General features: G+C 38.1%; 2 long non-coding RNA genes across 10 annotated transcripts in view; one reads left to right on the top strand and one right to left on the bottom strand.

The window, feature by feature from the left end:
- Nucleotides 1-18480, top strand: part of LOC138383028 (uncharacterized) — a 201926-nt gene that overhangs the window by 72510 nt on the left and 110936 nt on the right. The gene's annotated exons all lie outside the window — the stretch shown is intronic.
- LOC138383031 (uncharacterized) overlaps nucleotides 1-18480 on the bottom strand; it is a 56699-nt gene that overhangs the window by 31964 nt on the left and 6255 nt on the right. For 2 of the 3 annotated variants that reach the window (XR_011233500.1, XR_011233499.1), the window contains exon 2: nucleotides 9348-9482. This is a non-coding gene — a long non-coding RNA (uncharacterized lncRNA). Of the gene's footprint in view, nucleotides 1-6858; nucleotides 7114-9347; nucleotides 9483-18480 lie in introns of all 3 variants that reach the window. The other variant, XR_011233501.1, reaches the window with a different exon arrangement.

An 18480-nucleotide genomic window follows, 5' to 3' on the forward strand; every position in this document is an offset into this window, starting at 1 on the left:
CTCACCATGGACTTTGGTTATTCAGAATTAGCTACTTCTTGTATAAGACTATCTTGTAAAATAAAATAGTAATGATAACAGTGGTAAAGTATACCTGCCAATCCACATTCACAATAAGATATGTAAGAGAATAAATCGATATAGATTGATGTTGAGCCTAAGAATACTGAGTTATAGAAATGCTGCCTGTATTTCTGGAGACAAGATTTAATTTCAGAAGTCAAATAAGGGTTTGCCTTAAAGAAAAAATAAATGTGTTATTTGAAAAGCTACCTCCTCTCAGGAGGGCATCTCGCTGGTCAGTAGAAGCTGCACTTCAAAGAGACAGCTGTAAACTGGGCCTTTGGTTCTCACCTGTTTTGAAAGACAAGGCATGCCTTTTCCTTAGAACCAGAAGGTTGCAGGAACTGACAGGTAGACCCCTAGAAATGAGAGCTGATCAGATAGATATGCTAATGCCCAAGCCAGGCCCAGATGGAACCATGCAGTTCAAGTAATTAACACAAGGCACAGCCCATGTTGATTTCTGGGATCATCTCTGTCCCCAAGAACACAATCACCGGAGCCAAGATGTCTCTGTTTGTTGCTAAAGTAATAGCCTTATCATAAAACTTACAAGTTTGCCCCAAGATGATTTTATAACTTATTGTTCCCCTAGTTGGAGTTAGTTAAAGGATCTGTAGTAGCCTTTTAGGAGACTTTGACCCTAAAGCAAACTGCTTGTTAGTATGCAAATCCTGTTGCCCTTGGCAACGGGGAGCCTGTATGTACCCTATAAAATACCTGTGTGGAGTTTCAGTCAGGGATATATTTGATGCGGGTAAAAATATATCCATCCAGATACACTCCTTTATTTATTTTCATAAACCTTTACTTTATAAACTATATCTTTGGCTCTGTGTATTATTATTGCCATTACTTTATCTTTTATTTCTGTTTCCTACTATATTTTTCATCCTTTGCGATGACCCCTGCCTGAGAGACCTGATCAGAACAAAGATAAAAAAAAAACCTCTTTGCAAGGAGTGTAGCTAACTCCCCGCAGATTGAAAGGAGAATACAATGAGTAATTCCAAGAAGAATCCTTGGAATTACATAAGCAGGATAATAACTGGTAGTTTTTCAAACTAACTTATTTACAAAGAAGTAACTTAGGAATGGCCATTCTCCTCCTCTCTAATAATTCTAAGACAGAGAGACATAGCAAACTTTAACTTAAATAAACTGTTCCTGGAAATTGGGCTTCAACGAGTTAAATTATAATACATAAAAAAAGAAACAATATGTACCTAGTTGCAACTTCAAAGTCAACATACACACGAAGAGGACTTACAGTTTGGGCTTATGTATATCTGTAGTGACAGGAAGAACTCCAGGAGAACTCAGAAATTTCAATGCCAAACATGTCACAAGAAGTCAGACGTCACATTTTTCTAACTGGGGTTTGACCCTAAAGTAAGCAATACATGTAATTAATTGATGCCTTATTCTGAAACATTAACTTGAATGGGACTAGTCTACCAATCCACTGTTAGTCTAATCATGCTAGTCACAATGTGATCACCTCTAGAAACACAAAGTCAAAGTTACTCAAGACAGAAAGGAAACATACAGGTTGACTATTTTGATTGCTTTTTCCAAGTAGTCAATAAAAAATAAGTTAACCTCCCCAATCACACTGCCTAGGTAATAATGCCAGTAGAGACTAGTAAAAAATCCGTATCTGTTTCAAAAGCATGTCTTTAAACTATAACTATTACTTAAAATAATTATAAACTTTTAATGCCATGTTATAACTACCCAAATTAGATGTGCATAATTTGTTTGGATTAAAGAAGAAAAGAAAGTGATATATGTAACTTGATTTTATTGGACATTAAACTATACATGGTATTTAGGGAAATAACATGACAATGAGTTATGGATCATTAGGAATCTGCATGATTGAAGGCTTAAATTTCACTTGTTACTGATTTTTGTTATATGATTCTTCATCCTTTATATCTTGATTAGAAATCTGTGAAACAAGGGCTAACATCATCTTAAGCATAAAAATATTTTATAAATATTTAATAGAAATGTTAAGTAACTATTTCAAAGCTTTAATGACACTATCCAAATTACATAAAAGTGATGAATTCATGTGACAACTATAGTGTTACAGACATTTAAACTGAAAAGAGGATTTCTATTACCTATGCGTATCTTCATACAACCCTCAACTGACTACCGTATTTCCTTTTTTAATGATAAAATGACTCAACTGTTTCAATTTTATGATGATAAACATTAGAAGACATCCTTCCATTTCTAGAAATGTAAAATATTTTTACTGAGAGGCCAAAATTCGTGCTTATTTAGTTCCCAAATGAAGTCATCTATAGAATTTATGTTATCATTAATTTATAAACATGAGCTTTAAATCAGAGGGACAGCTTCACCATTAATCAAAACATCAGACTTTATCCCAGATATGTATTTTGAGCTCAGATTGATCTTTTCAGTAAAAATACTTTCCATAGCAAAATAATAAAACTTGTGAAAGAAGTTTCCCTTAGGTATATTTTTTTAAAGATTTGAAGTATTGAATAAATCTCAGCAGTGATTCTGTAACTTACAGCACCTTTCCTACTTTCTTGGATACACTAGCAGTTCTTTTAATAAAGGAAAATTAAAAGAAAGTGGTAAAAAGGACTCAGAACACTCTTTCCTGGGGAGGTGTCATGGACAGGTACTGCTATGAACTCTGAATGTTGGATATCATCACACTTAGGTGGAGTAAACATCTAGAATGAACACAGATACATTCTCCTATTTTGTTATTGAGATAAGAAGATTATTATTAGTTGCTAAGAGTTCAATCAATTATGACGATCTGAGGCATAACTGCTTTAAAAGGCCACAAATTCTACTCGTGGAATTTCCTTTTAAAATTGCAACGTCAGTCTTACTACATTAAGGATCCTGTATTTGATGGTGATATTGCTGTGGATTCTGTGGTGTCCAGCGTTATATACAAACATGAAGAACATGCCTTGGGTTTGTTTCTGCTAAAAGGGATTTTTATTTTATTGCTTTTAGCTCTGCTTTTGAACTTCAGAAAATATCCAGTGCCTTTAGCAACAACTTTTTTTTTTCTCTTTTTTTTTGAGACAGAGTCTTGCTCTGTTGCCTGGGCTAGAGTGAGTGCCATGGCATCAGCCTAGCTCACAGCAACCTCAAACTCCTGGGCTTAAGCAATCCTACTGCCTCAGCCTCCCCAGTAGCTGGGACTACAGGCATGCGCCACCATGCCCGGCTAATTTTTCTCTATACATATTTTTAGTTGGCCAGATTGTTTCTTTCTATTTTTAGTAGAGATGGGGTCTCGCTCTTGCTCAGGCTGGTCTCGAACTCCTGACCTCAAGTGATCCACCCGCCTCGGCCTCCCAGAGTGCTAAACAACTTTTTTTTTTTTTAAAGAAAAATCACAAGATTGTTGTCAGCTGGGAAGATGGTGGAGGTAACAGTTTTAAACTCACCCCAAAACCTCCTAGACAGAGTTACTGGAAGAGTAGCAAACAAAACAAAGCAAAAGGCCCTGGGATAACATATACAGTACCAAAAAAATTAAGCCATAAGGAGTCCTGTGAATCCCAAAATTTGAGCAGTCAGGACAAATCTGCAAGAGCTACAGTTGCAATCGGTACTGACAGCTACAGAGGACAAGGAGGGACACGGCGGGGAATCTAGGGGAGCTGAGCACAGGAGGACCAAACTCGCAGCTGCAATGGACAGGGTGAGACACCCTCACGTGAGACGATCCACAGTAAGGCACGGATCCATGGCAAAGTCCCGAGGAGCTGGAGCATGACAGCCCTCTGACACTCAAAATTAGGCAAAGCTCCCTTCCATGACAAAGCCACATATCATAGAGAAGTGTGAGGAATTAAAGTATCAAATACTACTAGAGTCAGTTAAAAAGACCTTTAGTATAAGAAAGGGTGGTTCAAGGAAAAATGGGGGAAAGAGAGAAAAACCTAGGAAATCTCAAGAAATATGAGGCCATATTTTTAGCACTTCATAAAACTGGCATAAGAAGAGCATTAGAGCCATGAATCTAGTAAAAGGATACAGACCCACTTCTCTCTGCTACAAGTTTGGGAAAACAGATTTTCACACCAGAATGACAACAGGAAGGACTGCGGCTCACAGGACAGAGAGACACCCTTATGATGAAAGCGTGTCAGAAAGATATACCTGCAAAACAGAAGAAAACCAGGGTCCACTGTTTCAAGAAATGAGAAAAGACATTAAGAAAATGATATAATAGGAAAGGTGTAAATCAGAATTAGAAAAACTCAGGAATGAGTTAAACATTTGAAGTAAATGGAAAAGAAATCACTTCAAATGTGAAGTCTAAACTAGAAGCTACACAAGAGTGATTATACAGCAGATAATAACAGATAAACAGAAGTTGCAAAGAACGAAAAAATTAAAAATCAAAAAGAAAAAAGATGAAAAGAATTCAATTGAAAATTACAAACACAGAAGACAGGAAGGGAAGACTAAACACATTAAGACAGGCCTCAAATAATAAAAACTAAATATATATAATAGTAATATAATCATAACTATCTATAATTTTAAGTTTCTTATTCTCAGATAGCTGTGTATATAATGTTGCATAAAACAGTGACTAATTATATGATATTCTAAAACTTTATTGTTCATGATATCCACGATTCTCACCATGTCAGAGGAGAGGTAAGATTTTAGATAGAAGAGATACATAAAACCCAGTAGCCATAAATTTGAATGGAAAATATCAGTATGAATTAATGAGGTGTTTTTATCTTTTAAAAGTCTATTGATGGCCGGGCGCGGTGGCTCACATCTGTAATCCTAGCACTCTGGGAGGCCGAGGTGGGCGGATCGTTTGAGCTCAGGAGTTCGAGATCAGCCTGAGCAAGAGCGAGACCCCATCTCTACTAAAAATAGAAATTATATAGACAGCTAAATATATATGTAGAAAAAAACTAGCCGGGCATGGTGGCGCATGCCTGTAGTCCCAGCTACTAGGGAGGCTGAGGCAGGAGGATTGCTTGAGCCCAGGAGTTTGAGGTTGCTGTGAGCTAGGCTGACGCCACAGCACTCACGCTAGCCTGGGCAACAGAGTGAGACTCTGTCTCAAAAAAAAATAAAATAAAAAAAAAAAAGTCTATTGATTTCCTAACTCTGTCCATTCCAAGGCCTACAGAGACAACACAGTAGCAACACGGAGTGGCCAGAAAGTACTGTTGAAATACAATTTCAAACTAAAAGAAACCGGAGCCCCTGGAAGAAACTAGTGGTTTAGGACGTGTACAAAATGGGCCTTAAATCTTGTCACCCGAGAAAGCAGCAATGAACTTCAGGAGCCAATACAGAGGCTCCCGCTGGTCAAAGCTGGGAAAACCTCAGCATCAGTAAGGGTTTTGTCAAAAACGGACTCAAGTATCTCAAGTGTATTTAAGTCCATGGATTGCAAATGACAACTAAAAGAAAAAACCTAGCTGGTTACCACTGGAGGATGCTATTTTGAAAACTGATAAATACATGAAGAGAAGGAATTAAACACTTCTCCTACTTTTCCCATGTGAACCATACCACAGCGTGACCAAATAGCAGATAATGGGAAGCCTATGTCCTTACAGAAGCATTCCAGTTAGCAAAGGAAAGATAAAATTAGATTACCACCATTTTGCAATTCTAATGAATTACTGGATCTAGCATCAATAGCTACATATATCACAAAACGAGATGACTGACACATGTGCCTCCTGAAAACACAACTCTCCGTAGCCTGTGCAGCAGCCTCGACCCACCCACAGCCCCTGGATGAACCATCAATTTCCATGAAATACAGAGGACTGAGCGGCAGGTCAAACTGGACCACAGGGCTGCGATCCTCGAAAGCCAGACTGCGAGAAACCAAATGACCCAGTTTCCCCAATCAATAAATCCCAAATGAAAGCCACAACAAAAAAGATGGATGAGAAATCCACGGATCAAAAGAACAGAAACAAGCAGAATGAAGCCATTATACCAAAGTAAACGATAATGTTTAGGACACAGGATGCAGGACTACCTAAGAGGCAGTCACACCAAACCCCATAACTTTGAATGCATGACTCAAACTATGTAGCTTTCAATTTTTTTTATAATGGAGTCACCAGTCAAAATAAAGAGCGAAACTTAACGACAACATATGCAATCCTAACAATAATTCTTCTGCAGCCTTCTGTAACTTCAGCCATTTCTAAAGTTTAAAAGTCACCTCTATGTTCAGACTTAACTGTAAATAAGCAGAACAACTTGACTTAAAATGAATCCAAGGCTTGAAAGTACAGAATAGGAATATCAGGCTTTACAGCAAAAGATGGGACTTCCTGTCCTCGTCCCTTGCCACTTCCTAACTGACCTCAGGCAAGCGCAGCAGGCAAGAAGCAAAGGCACTGGGTCAGGCAGTTCTCTGCACAGTCCCCCCTGGAGCCAACTGTCCAGCAGGGAGATAGTCAAGACTGTGACTGATGCTGAGAAAGAAGGACAGAACGCTCGGACGTGAGCCACTGTGATGGGAGGAAATGCCGCACAGCTCTCAGAGGGGACAAGGCAGAGGACACACGGGGAACCCCTCCTGAGCACTTACCCTCGGGTTTTCTTCCTTTCTTTTCGTCCATCTTTATATGACACTAATAAAACTAAGACCATTTACTAGGTAAAATAAATTTATTGATATTTAATTTAGGAGCTATAGAACTCACAACATGAAGGAAGATAACCCTTGGCATCATTTGAGGCTACACTGATGAAGCAAAGAGAGAAAGGAACACTTACCGACAAGCCGCGATACAGAAGGAGAAGGCGTGTGCAATCCTGTTTAACAACCTTTGCATCTTTTGCCACAGGTTAACTTGTGCACACACAGGTGCTGTGATAATCCAACAGACCTCTGCACCCGGCACTGTGGGGTTAATTCTCTGACTCCCACATGGCAGGTGGTCACAACCTAACAGCAACATTCACTAGGAGAGTCTGACAGCTTCCTAGGGAACATCCCTAGAGCTTCTAGAAGGATGCTACACGTGAGATCTAGAAAGATGCCACACGTGAGAAAAAGGAATAGTCTGAAAAACTGAAATGGTTCAGTGAAGCTTACATGATTTTAATATTTAAAAACGAATCCAAAGAACAATATTGCATTTCAGCAGCCTTCTGTGACCAATTTTGATATACAAAAACTGTTTTGTTAAAAGTCTCAACCATAAGAAAATACTACTTTTAAGTCTTCAAGATTTTTTAAATATTTGTATTATCAACATCACCTCTCTGTAATTTGTATTTAGCTACCACACCTCAAATTATTTTCTTTAATTAAAAATATAATAATTAAAACCACGTACTTTTTATTCTTAATTTTCATACAATATTATTGTTCCTTCCACTAACCTACAGGAGCTAAGAGTTGTGCATGGTCAGCTTTAAAGTATTCTGAGCGTGAGTGTAGAGTCAGAGCCACACAGAGCCTGAACCCTTTCTCTATCTTCTGTTTCTTCCCTTGCAGGTAATTTTATGATCTCCTTCACCAGAATACAGGGAAGGGACAAAAATATATGTAATTCAATTTTGTTACTTATTAACAAAGGCCAAAAAAAAAGCATTTAAGTGAACTTTTGTAAATTATCTGTTTTCCATTTTTACACATAGCATTTAAAGAATATGGAGACATAGGTATAAAGAAATTTTTTTTTTTTTTTTTTTTTTTTTTTTTTGAGACAGAGTCTCACTCTGTTGCCCAGGCTAGAGTGAGTGCCGTGGCATCAGCCTAGCTCACAGCAACCTCAAACTCCTGAGCTCAAGCGATCCTCCTGTCTCAGCCTCCCAAGTAGCTGGGACTACAGGCATGCGCCACCATGCCTGGCTAATTTTTTCTATATATATTTTTAGCTGTCCATATAATTTCTTTCTATTTTTAGTAGAGGTGGGGTCTCGCTCTTGCTCAGGCTGGTCTTGAACTCCTGAGCTCAAACGATCCGCCCACCTTAGCCTCCCAGAGTGCTAGGATTACAGGCATGAGCCACCGCGCCCAGCCAAGAAATTTTATCTAAATTAACAACAACAACAACAACAACAACAAAACCAACCTCCAAACATTTAAAAAGATAAATTTGGCTTTTGTTTTGTTTTGTTTTGATACAGAGTCTCACACTCTGTCCCCCGGGCTAGAGTGCCATGGTGTCAGCCTAGCTCACAGCAACCGCAAACTCCTGGGCTCAAGCAATCCTCCTGCCTCAGCCTCCAAAGTAGCTGGGACTACAGGCATGCGCCACCATGCCCGGCTAATTTTTCTGTATATATTTTTAGGTGTCCATATAATTTCTTTCTATTTTTAGTAGAGACGGGTCTCACTCTTGCTCGGGCTGGTCTCAAACTCCTGAGCTCAAACAATCTGCCCACCTCGGCCTCCCAGAGTGCTAGGATAAATTTGGCTTTATTCCTTTAAAAATACTCAGAGAAACAAAATAAAACCAAGTTCTTATTTTAAGACATCCTTATAATTAGTATATAACAAGTAAATAGAAGAGTCATAAATTAGTTTGATTTTATTTTGTATCCTGAATCTTTGTCTACCACTATAAATAGCATTAGAAACCAGGGTGGGGAGGAACTTTCTTTTTAAAAACTGAGTGGTTTGTTTAATAATTTCTAAAATATAGAATGAAATTATTAAAAATTCTGTCAGTGGGCTATGACCTAATGCAATTTTGCTTTGTTTTGTTAAGAGGGTCTTTGAGGGGCTCTGTGGCCCCAGTTAGAGTACAATGCCATCATCATAGCTCACTGCAGCCTCCAACTCCTGGGCTAAGGTGATATCCTCCTGCCTCAGCCTCCTAAAGTGCTAGGATTACAAGCGTGAGCACACACGCAAGATGTTATTTACTTACTGCACATACCATGCTTGTCCTGTATTACAATGAGTAACGAACAGTATACTATTTTTTGACAGCTTCACTACATAAAAGCAAATGATTAACTAAAAGGCATTTTAATAAAAGACCTAAAGAGTTAAAAATTCTGATAACTGCAAAACTATTATAAATAGTACATACTGATATTTTACTTATCTAATATTTATTTTATAAACACAAGTTGCTTGTGTATGTTTCTGTATTTGTTTTTCTAACAACTATATACTCCTACAAGGTAAGTGACTTCAGTCCTTTGTAATGTATGTTGATTAGCATAATAAAGTATTTTTGGACTTTCCCCCCAAGGTCTCTCATGAAATTTTACAGGGATTTTTTTGTTTGTTTAAATTTACTTACTTTGTAATACGGTCAATGTTGGCAATTTGCTTCTGGTTCCGTGTAATCTCAATGGCTGCCCAAAGATGCTGGATAGCTTTTGTATCCGCCTGTCATCTTTTTGTTAAACGTGCCATGACCTGTTTACTTCTTTAGCTGTAGTAAGACATAAAAACATAAGGGAAAAAAACATTACAAATTGAATTATTATCAACACAAGTGAGTAACATCATCAGTGCCTCTTGACTACTGATCATACCAAGGTAGCAGGTAGCACTGCCAACTTTTTGCCTCATTCCCTACCGTCCACCTCAGCACCTTCTTCATACAAGTTACCATTTGCTTCATTACTTCATAAAAAGTCAGAGTCTAAAAATGAAAGGGTTAAGGTTTTCCCAAAGAGGACAAGTGGCTACCTTCTGCCAACATGTTTTATTAAATAAATTTAAGTTTTATTCTAATGCACAGAAATATTACAAGACAAAATTTCATTTATCAATAATGCATTGTTTGTAATTTGATCAATATAAAATGGAATTTAAATGCCCTAATTGTTTGTACTTTGGTTTATTATAATCATGGCTTAAACAGTCCAATTCTGTATGCATATATTGATAAATGGAAGCATTTCAATAAAATAAAACCATGAACAGAAAATGCAAAAAGTATTAATAGTTACTTCTGGGGTAAGATGGGAAAAGCTGGCAAACAGGATACCAGAAGGCCACAAATTATCAGGAACAATCATATTCTTGAATAGATGTTAATTTCAGGGGTATTTATTACATTATTAAGAAACAACATTGCTATTTTATTCAAATTTCAGTATTCTGGAGTAACTGAAGAAAATAGCCACCCAACATCCAGATGATTTTCCACCTGTGCCTGGCAAGACTGGGGAAAACCCTGGGGCCACAGCTTGGGTGTCTGGTGACTGTGGATTTTACAAAAAGGGCCTCTCCTGACTCAGCTTGGAGGGACTCATCTGTTAGGAACAGAGTGAGCCTATGAAACCTTCACCACGAACTTTGTGTTAGATCATGAATCCCAGCATTTGGCAACAACTGAAACATATCTCTAAATCTTACAGATTATAATGCTAAGTTTAAAATCTAGGCCTTGGCCGGGCGCGGTGGCTCACGCCTGTAATCCTAGCACTCTGGGAGGCCGAGGCGGGTGGATCACTCGAGGTCAGGAGTTCGAGACCAGCCTGAGCAAGAGTGAGACCCCATCTCTACTAAAAATAGAAAGAAATTATATGGACAACTAAAATATATATACACAAAAAATTAGCCGGGCATGGTGGTGCATGCCTGTAGTCCCAGCTACTCGGGAGGCTGAGACAGGAGGATCGCTTGAGCTCAGGAGTTTGAGGTTGCTGTGAGCTAGGCTGACGCCACGGCACTCACTCTAGCCTGGGCAACAGAGTGAGACTCTGTCTCAAAAAAAAAAAAAAAAAAAAAAAGAAGTGACAGGTGGAGAAACTGAAACAGAAAGAGAGCTCTTCCTAGAAGACAGACTGAACAAAGGGAGGAGGCAGATGGGAAAGGACCTGGAAAGAGATCAGAAGACACATGAAGGTCTATGGTTATGCAAATTTTATCCTCATTTTAATTAAAATACGTACATATGATTTTTCAAAAATCAAACAATCCCAAACCCCGTACCCCTATTGCTGCTACCCTATGGCAATCCCTGCCCTCTATTTTAGTTTTGTTTTTTGGTACTTACCTCTGTATTTATAAGCCCCACCCTTACCTACTGACGTCCTACCTCAAGTCAATTAATCTCTTCCACATACACCCACCCCCAACAAAAACGCACATACACTATCCTTCCTCTTATCTTCTCAATAAAGTCATACCCCACTTTCTAGTTAAACCAGCATTCACTGTCTTAATTACCAGGACTACGTGCTGACATTCACAACTGCTCTGAACTCTTATCACATCTCCAGCTCCCCAAGACCCAGTCCAGACATTTTCCCAGACACAGAGCAGGGCAACTGTGGGCTCATCTCCTCTATTTACTTCCTCTCGGGACTGCAGTCTTATACTGCTTATTGCCCAGTGCTGGAAAGCAATAGCCTCGTGTATTTTACCCAGTTTCATCATGGATGATGGGAATGTAAGTCCATTAGTAGTTGCTCTGCCATGGCCAGAAGCAGAAGTCTAGACTGTCTCCTAGTATCTGTTTCTAGAAGAGCATCACCCACTTTCAAGACAGTCTAAATGAGAACTGTTCTCATTTGTCCTTTTCAGAAAATACACCTCAAGGCTTTTGCAGTATAGAAAAGGGTAGTGAGCTGGCTGCAGGTGCTGGGGAAGGGCTGTGTGCACGTAACTACCACAGACTGGGAGTGATCACCCTATTCTCAGCTCCCTTCACTTCCCCACCCCCAGAGGGACCTGGTGCCTCTAATTCTTGAGATTTCCATGGTTTTGAGGCTCAAACTGGCATGTTCCTTGACCTTCCCTATCAGGCACTTACGTTTCCTGCTAAATCAAAAGACACTTCCACCACTTTCTTTCCAGTTTCCAAAATGTCATCTTTTCTACACTCTAGTCTATCTCATTCTTTTTGTCTATATATATGGATATACATACATGCACACACACACACATGCACACACACACACACACACACACACAACAACGCTCATTTCGATAGGGTTTCAGGAAAGAATGCACATTCAGTTAACCTTGTTCCAACAAAGGTCAGGTTTGAACGGTTTGTTTCAAATATGAAAGACTTCAAAATGTTTGAGATTCTATAAAAAGATTCACTTGAGAGGATGAGGTTGACTATATAAGAGAGAAAAGACATACGTAAACTTTTTCTAAAGCCAGAAGATCAAATTCAAGCCAGAGAAAACATAGTTTTTAATAAGAACAAAAAAGTATATCACATGTAAATTAATAACTTTGGCCATATTTGAAAAGATTTATTAATATTTATAAATCTAAGGAAAATAATTATCTTCTCCTAAATAGAAATTCAGCAATATGCCATAAAATTATTGAAATCAATATAAAAGAATAGTGAAAAGAAAGTATTCAATTTTCTCCTGCTTAATCATAAAAAGTGGGGCACTATAAAGGGCTTCTCTGTTAGCCTCAAGTATTTGATGCATAAAACTGTCCTATGTATCTACACAACCTGCACTGGACCTGCCAGAGCACAGCACAGTTCCCGTAAGAGTTAGTTTGTTTTGACACTTTCTTTACATTCTGTGGGACAGAGACTGTACACTGTTCAGCATGGGATCCATAGCTTAACATGGAAAAGTCTGAATTTAATAATTCCAAAACACTGTACAACACTGTATCCTGGGGAAGTAAATAAATCTATATAAACAGAAATTTTGAGTGCTGATTGCATAATTCAAATTTTTTCTTTCTTTCTTTTTCTTTTTTTTTGAAATGGAGTCTCACTCTGTGGCCTGGGCCAGTGTACAGTGGTGTCATCACAGCCCACTGCAACCTCAGACTACTGGGCTCCAGCGATTCTCCTGCCTCAGCCTCCCGACTCGCTGGGACTACAGGTGTGTGCTACTCCACCTGGCTAATTTTTCTATTTTTTTTGTAGAGACAGGATCTCACTCTTTCTCAGGGTGTTTGAACTCTTGGCTTCAAACAATTCTCCCACCTCAGCCTCCCAGAGTGCAAAGATTACAGGTGTGAGCCAAATTTTTGCATTCTGAACATATCAAAAACACTATCACATACAAAAATGACCTAAAGCACAGTTTTGCTGTCTACACATTTCTCCATAAAAATGGAAGTCTGCAAAAAATCATAAATTATGGAAGAGATTTGAGTTGTAATAGCTTATCAACAATTTATTACATAAAAAAATGAGTATATCACCTTGCTCTAAAAATTTTAGAACTACATTATGAAACCTAGGCTGTTAGTTTCTGTACTTGCTATAAATGATTTTGGTTTTATCCAAAATGGGTTATGTGTCCAAACCTAACAAACATTAAATTACAAATTTCCTCCATTACAAACCCTAATATTTTACACTTCTAATAGAAGACAACCTATAAATGTATAAAGCTAAAATTTCAAACTGTAAAAAATTCTTTATTCACAGAAAGGAAAAACTCTTTCATAAGGAAGAATGTCATTTGCAAGCAAAAGGGAGTAAAAATTATTAGTGACTATTCATTTCTTCAGGGACATAAAGAACTAGAAGGAGGTTAAAAGGTTTTGTTTTTTTTTTACATCTTGTCATGTAAAATTATGATTAAATATAACATAAATGTCTCCCTATTCAGCAAAGATAAACAAGTATTCTCATTAAAATATAGCTAAGAGTTGAAAATATTTGCTGTTAGACAACACTACTAATTTTGCATAATTTTGCACTCCACGTTGTTGGGCCAACAAAGTTTTTTACCAGTGATCTAAATCAATACTGCAATTGGAAGTTTATGCAATTATAAACATAATACATTGTATTTTTGTGATAACTTTCCAGTTTGTATTGATTGATGGTCATTTCTAATGACTTTTCCTAAAATATTTTTGAATGCTTAAAAATTAACTCTATTACTATTAAAGAAAATTACTCAGTTGTCTATAGCAATTCATATCAAAAGCACACCTAATTTTGTTTAATGGACATTAAAGAAAATAGGAAAATTGCATATTCCCTTTAGTGGGAAGTGTTGTAAAATTTTGCTTATTTCAAAAATTAACCTAGAATCATTCATCCAATGTTTTTGAGCACCTAATATTTGCTAAGCACTGCTCTAGGTACTCAGGATATAGTGGTGAATGATTCAGAAAGGTTCCTATACTTATATGGCTTACTGTTAATATTTGAGGGTATTGGGGGAACAGACAATAAATGTGAAAACAAAAAGATGATTTCAGATAGTGACAAGTCCTGTGAAAAAAAGAAAAGAAAAGGAAAAAATCAGCAGGCAATGGGGAGGACCACTTTAGATTGGGTGGTCAAGGTTGCTATGGTGGTCATCAGTGTTGTTCATTAAATACTTCTAGTTGTCCTAAGCACCAGCAGTATTGCACTTGTAAAGGAAAATAAAAATCTCAGGACCCTCCAACTCCCTATGCCAAAGGGAAGGTCAAGCCCAGATGCTGAGTCATGCAACACCTCTTGCAAATGAACAGCTGTTACTAACACTACAGGCCAGATTGCCACAGAAAGGTAAATGGCTTCAGGCATCTACATGGACAGTTCCCACAGATCATTCATAAGGACACTGTTTGCTGGCCTCCCATCAATGAGGACATTCAAATTGTAACTTCCGGGTCTGCAGGCTAAGTCTAGCTCCTAAAACTAAAGTCCACTTTGATTCCACACTAATAATGTGGATTACAAGTTTATCTTCCCAAGTGCAGAACAGAGACAAGACCATTCTTTCTTCTAGCTACCCAGGAACATCTGTATAACCGATTCTTCCTTTACTCCCTTTTCTCTTCAAACATTTACCTAACCTTGTGTAAAATGCAGATTTCCTGGCAGTAACTAAAATCTCACAAGAATGTAACCATTTGCATCATGGCCCACCCTCTCCCCTTTTCTCTTTCTATATGCCCTCACTCTTTAAATACTGAGTTTCCAAATCCCTCTTCAGATAGCACAGATCACAGATGCTTCTGTGGTTTGTCCTTGAACTTTGGCTTCGTAACCCTCCACTGATTGAGATCTTTGCCTGGCCACCTATTTGGGTTGTCACACTTCCCCATAGCCCTAAAAAAGTGATTTATGACACTTGGCATTTGAAGATTCAAGAATCTTACTCTGATTTGCTACACTTTTTCTATATACCACAGGTAATGGCAACGCCCTGATGGTGGCTGCTGTCAGCCTGCTACCAGAAGGAGGACCATTCGAGGCAGAGCTCCCACTAACCCATGATGGATGGGTAGCATGAGCAAGACCTGTTGTTTTGAACCACTGAGGTTTGAGGTTGCTTCTTTCACAGCACAACCTAACCAATCCTGCCTATCATAGAAAGTTAAGGAGATCATAAATGAAGTAAAACTTAAATGACGAAAAAGAGCTAGGCACACCAAGGGGAAAACACATGCAAAGACATAACTGAGAGAGGACAGTGGCGGGAGTGTGGTGAATAAGGAGAATCATATAAAGGAGGTGGAGAGCTGTACTCAGATCAGGACACGCAGGATTGAAAGCAGACTGTGGGCAGCTTGGGCTCAATACGATTTCCATAGGCGAGCAAGGTGGGGATTTTAAGCTGGAGTGGGTGGGATGGGCATGGGGGGGCTTTTAAGGGAAAAGCTACCTAATGAATCATGAACAGGTAAAGTCCCTTTCTACCACCAAATTCCAGATGACTGGTCTCGGGCTCAGACAAGAGACCAAACTGTACCTTTCTGGAGAAATTAAATGATCCCAGAGAAAGAATCTTCAGACACTGACATCTGAAGGAACCTAAAGAATCAGCCATCTGACCACCTGACATCCCAACAGCAAAACCCACACAAAGAATGTCCAATTAGCTTCCCAATGTCTCACTCATAAATACAAACAGACAGCCAGGAATCACCAGACATTTGAGACCGGCTTCTCCACAAAAGAGAGAAAGAGGTCACATGGAGCAAACAGAAAATACATATAATTGATATCATAGAAGAGTAAGAAATGGAATCACACCTATAAACCATATATAGGAGACTCTAAATAGAAATATTCAAAAAACTTTAAAATATGATAAACAAATTCAATTAAAGGGTTAGAAAATAAAGTTGAGGCAATCTTGCACAAAGTAGAAACAAAAGACAAGAAATGCACAAATAGGAGATAAGAGAAAAAAACTTTGTGATACAATATCTGAATAACAAGAGTTACAGAATGAAAACAGAGGGGAAAAATTATTCAAGAAAAGTACCTGCCAATGAAAATTGGCATCTGCAAATGGACAAAGACCATGAAATGCCCAGCATATGAATGGAAGGAAGCGAAAAGCACATCCACCTGGAAAGTCAAACACTGGTGGTAAGAAGAGGAGATGAAAGGCTCTGCAGGGTAGGTGACAGGAGAGGTCATAAAACAAACTGGTATCAGATTTCTCAGTAGCAACCTGGAAGCTAGAAAATCATGGGTGAATGCCTTCTACATTGAACAAAAAAAAAGAAGTGGAAGATGAAGATGTGACTCAATTGCTACAATCACAGGATAAAACTTTAACACATGAGAAGTTGCTTCTTATGAATGAGCAAAGAAAGTGGTTTCTTGAAATAGAATCTACTCCTGGTGAAGATACAGTGAACATCATTTAAATGACAACAAAGGGTTTAATAAATTTAATTGATAAAGCAGTGGCAGGGTTTGGGAAGACAGACTCCAGGTTTTTTTGTTTTGTTTTGTTTTTGGAGACAGGGTCTTGCACTTTTGCCTGAGCTAGAGTGCAGTGACAGCATCATAGCTCACTGCAACCTCAAACTCCTGGGCTCAAGCCATCCTCCTGCCTTAGCCTCTCAAGTAGCTTAGACTACAGGCACATGCCACCCCACCCAGTTAATTTTTCTACTTTTTATAGAGACAGGGTCTTGCTATGTTGCTCAAGCTGGTTTTAAACTCCTGACCTCAAGAGATCCTCCTGCCTGAGCCTTTCCTATGACTCAAAATCCAGAAGCAAAGCAAGTGAAAGGCTGAAAAATGTGACTACCACCACATACACACAAAAACACAAAAAGACCCCACAAAACCTAAAGCAAACAAGCAAAATTAAAACCTTTTACATGTCCTAAGTACACCATAAACAAGGTAAAAATATAAATGACAAATGGAATAGGTAAAAGTAAAAGAAATTTTTACAAATTAAATTATGAATTAAGGGTTAATATCCTTGATATGTTTAAAAAAAAAAAAAAAAAAGAAACCTCTAAAATTTCAGAAAAAGCCCCAAAAACCCAATGGAAAAACTGAGCAAAAGATATGGACAAACAGAAAACACAACACAAAAGGTCAAGTTATGGAAAGACAATTTCTCTTAGAGAAGACCAATTTCTAAACTACATCTAATATAGCATTTCTATTTAATACCTATCAGACTCGCAAAACTATAGAAGCCTGGCAATGTACTCTGCCGTACAACTGTACAGAAACAGGGATTCTCATACAGCAGTGGTGGAAACAGAAAATGTCTCAATCTTTATGGAGGGGAATGTGGCAATAACCACCAAAATTACATATGCATTTTCTCTTTGACCCAGCAAATCCCACTGGCAAAATCAAAAATGATGTACCTACACATTCATGTCTTATAGCAGTCTTTGTAATAGTAAATCTGCAAGGAATTGGTGGAATACAGTGCAGGGCATCTACACAGTGGAATGCAAACAAACTAGAAAAAAGGGATCATATCATGTCAAAAGGCAACCGAAGAAAAAATATTAATGGATAAAGTGGACTACGTCAAAATTAAAAACTTTTATGCTTCAAAGGACACCATCAAGAAAGTGACAGCCACAGAATGGTCAAAAAGACCTGCAAATCCTACATCTGATAAAAGACTTCTACTCAGAACACATAAAAGGTTTTTACAATTCAATAAAAAGACAACCCAACTAAAACATGGACAAAGGATGTGAACAGACATTTATTCAAAGAAGATAAACAAATGGCCAATAAGCACAAGGATGCTCAACATCACTAGTCATTAGAGAAATGCAAATGAAAATCACAATGAGATGCCGCTTCACAACCACCAGGATAGCTATAGTCAGGAAATCCGGACAATAACAAGTGCTGACAAAGATGCAGAGAAACTGATATTTTCATACATTGCTGGTAGGAATGTAAAATGGTACAGCTGCTTTCAAAAGCAGTTCAGCAGTTCCTCATAAAGAAAACAGAGTTACCACATGACCACAGCAATTCCACTTCTACATACATGCCCAAAAGAACTGAAAATATATGTCCACACAGAAACAGGTACATGTATATTCACAGCATTATTATTCATAATAGCCAAAAAGTGGGGAAAACTCAAATGTCCATCAACTGATCAATGGATAAACAAAATGTGTTATACCCAATGGAATATTATTGACACAATGAAACATTATTCAGCCATAAAAAGGAATGAAGTAGTGACACATACTACAACATGGATGAACCTGGAAAACGTTCTAAGAAACCAGACACAAAAGGC

Source organism: Eulemur rufifrons, chromosome 4, assembly GCF_041146395.1.
Source record: "Eulemur rufifrons isolate Redbay chromosome 4, OSU_ERuf_1, whole genome shotgun sequence".
NCBI classification, from domain to species: domain Eukaryota; kingdom Metazoa; phylum Chordata; class Mammalia; order Primates; family Lemuridae; genus Eulemur; species Eulemur rufifrons.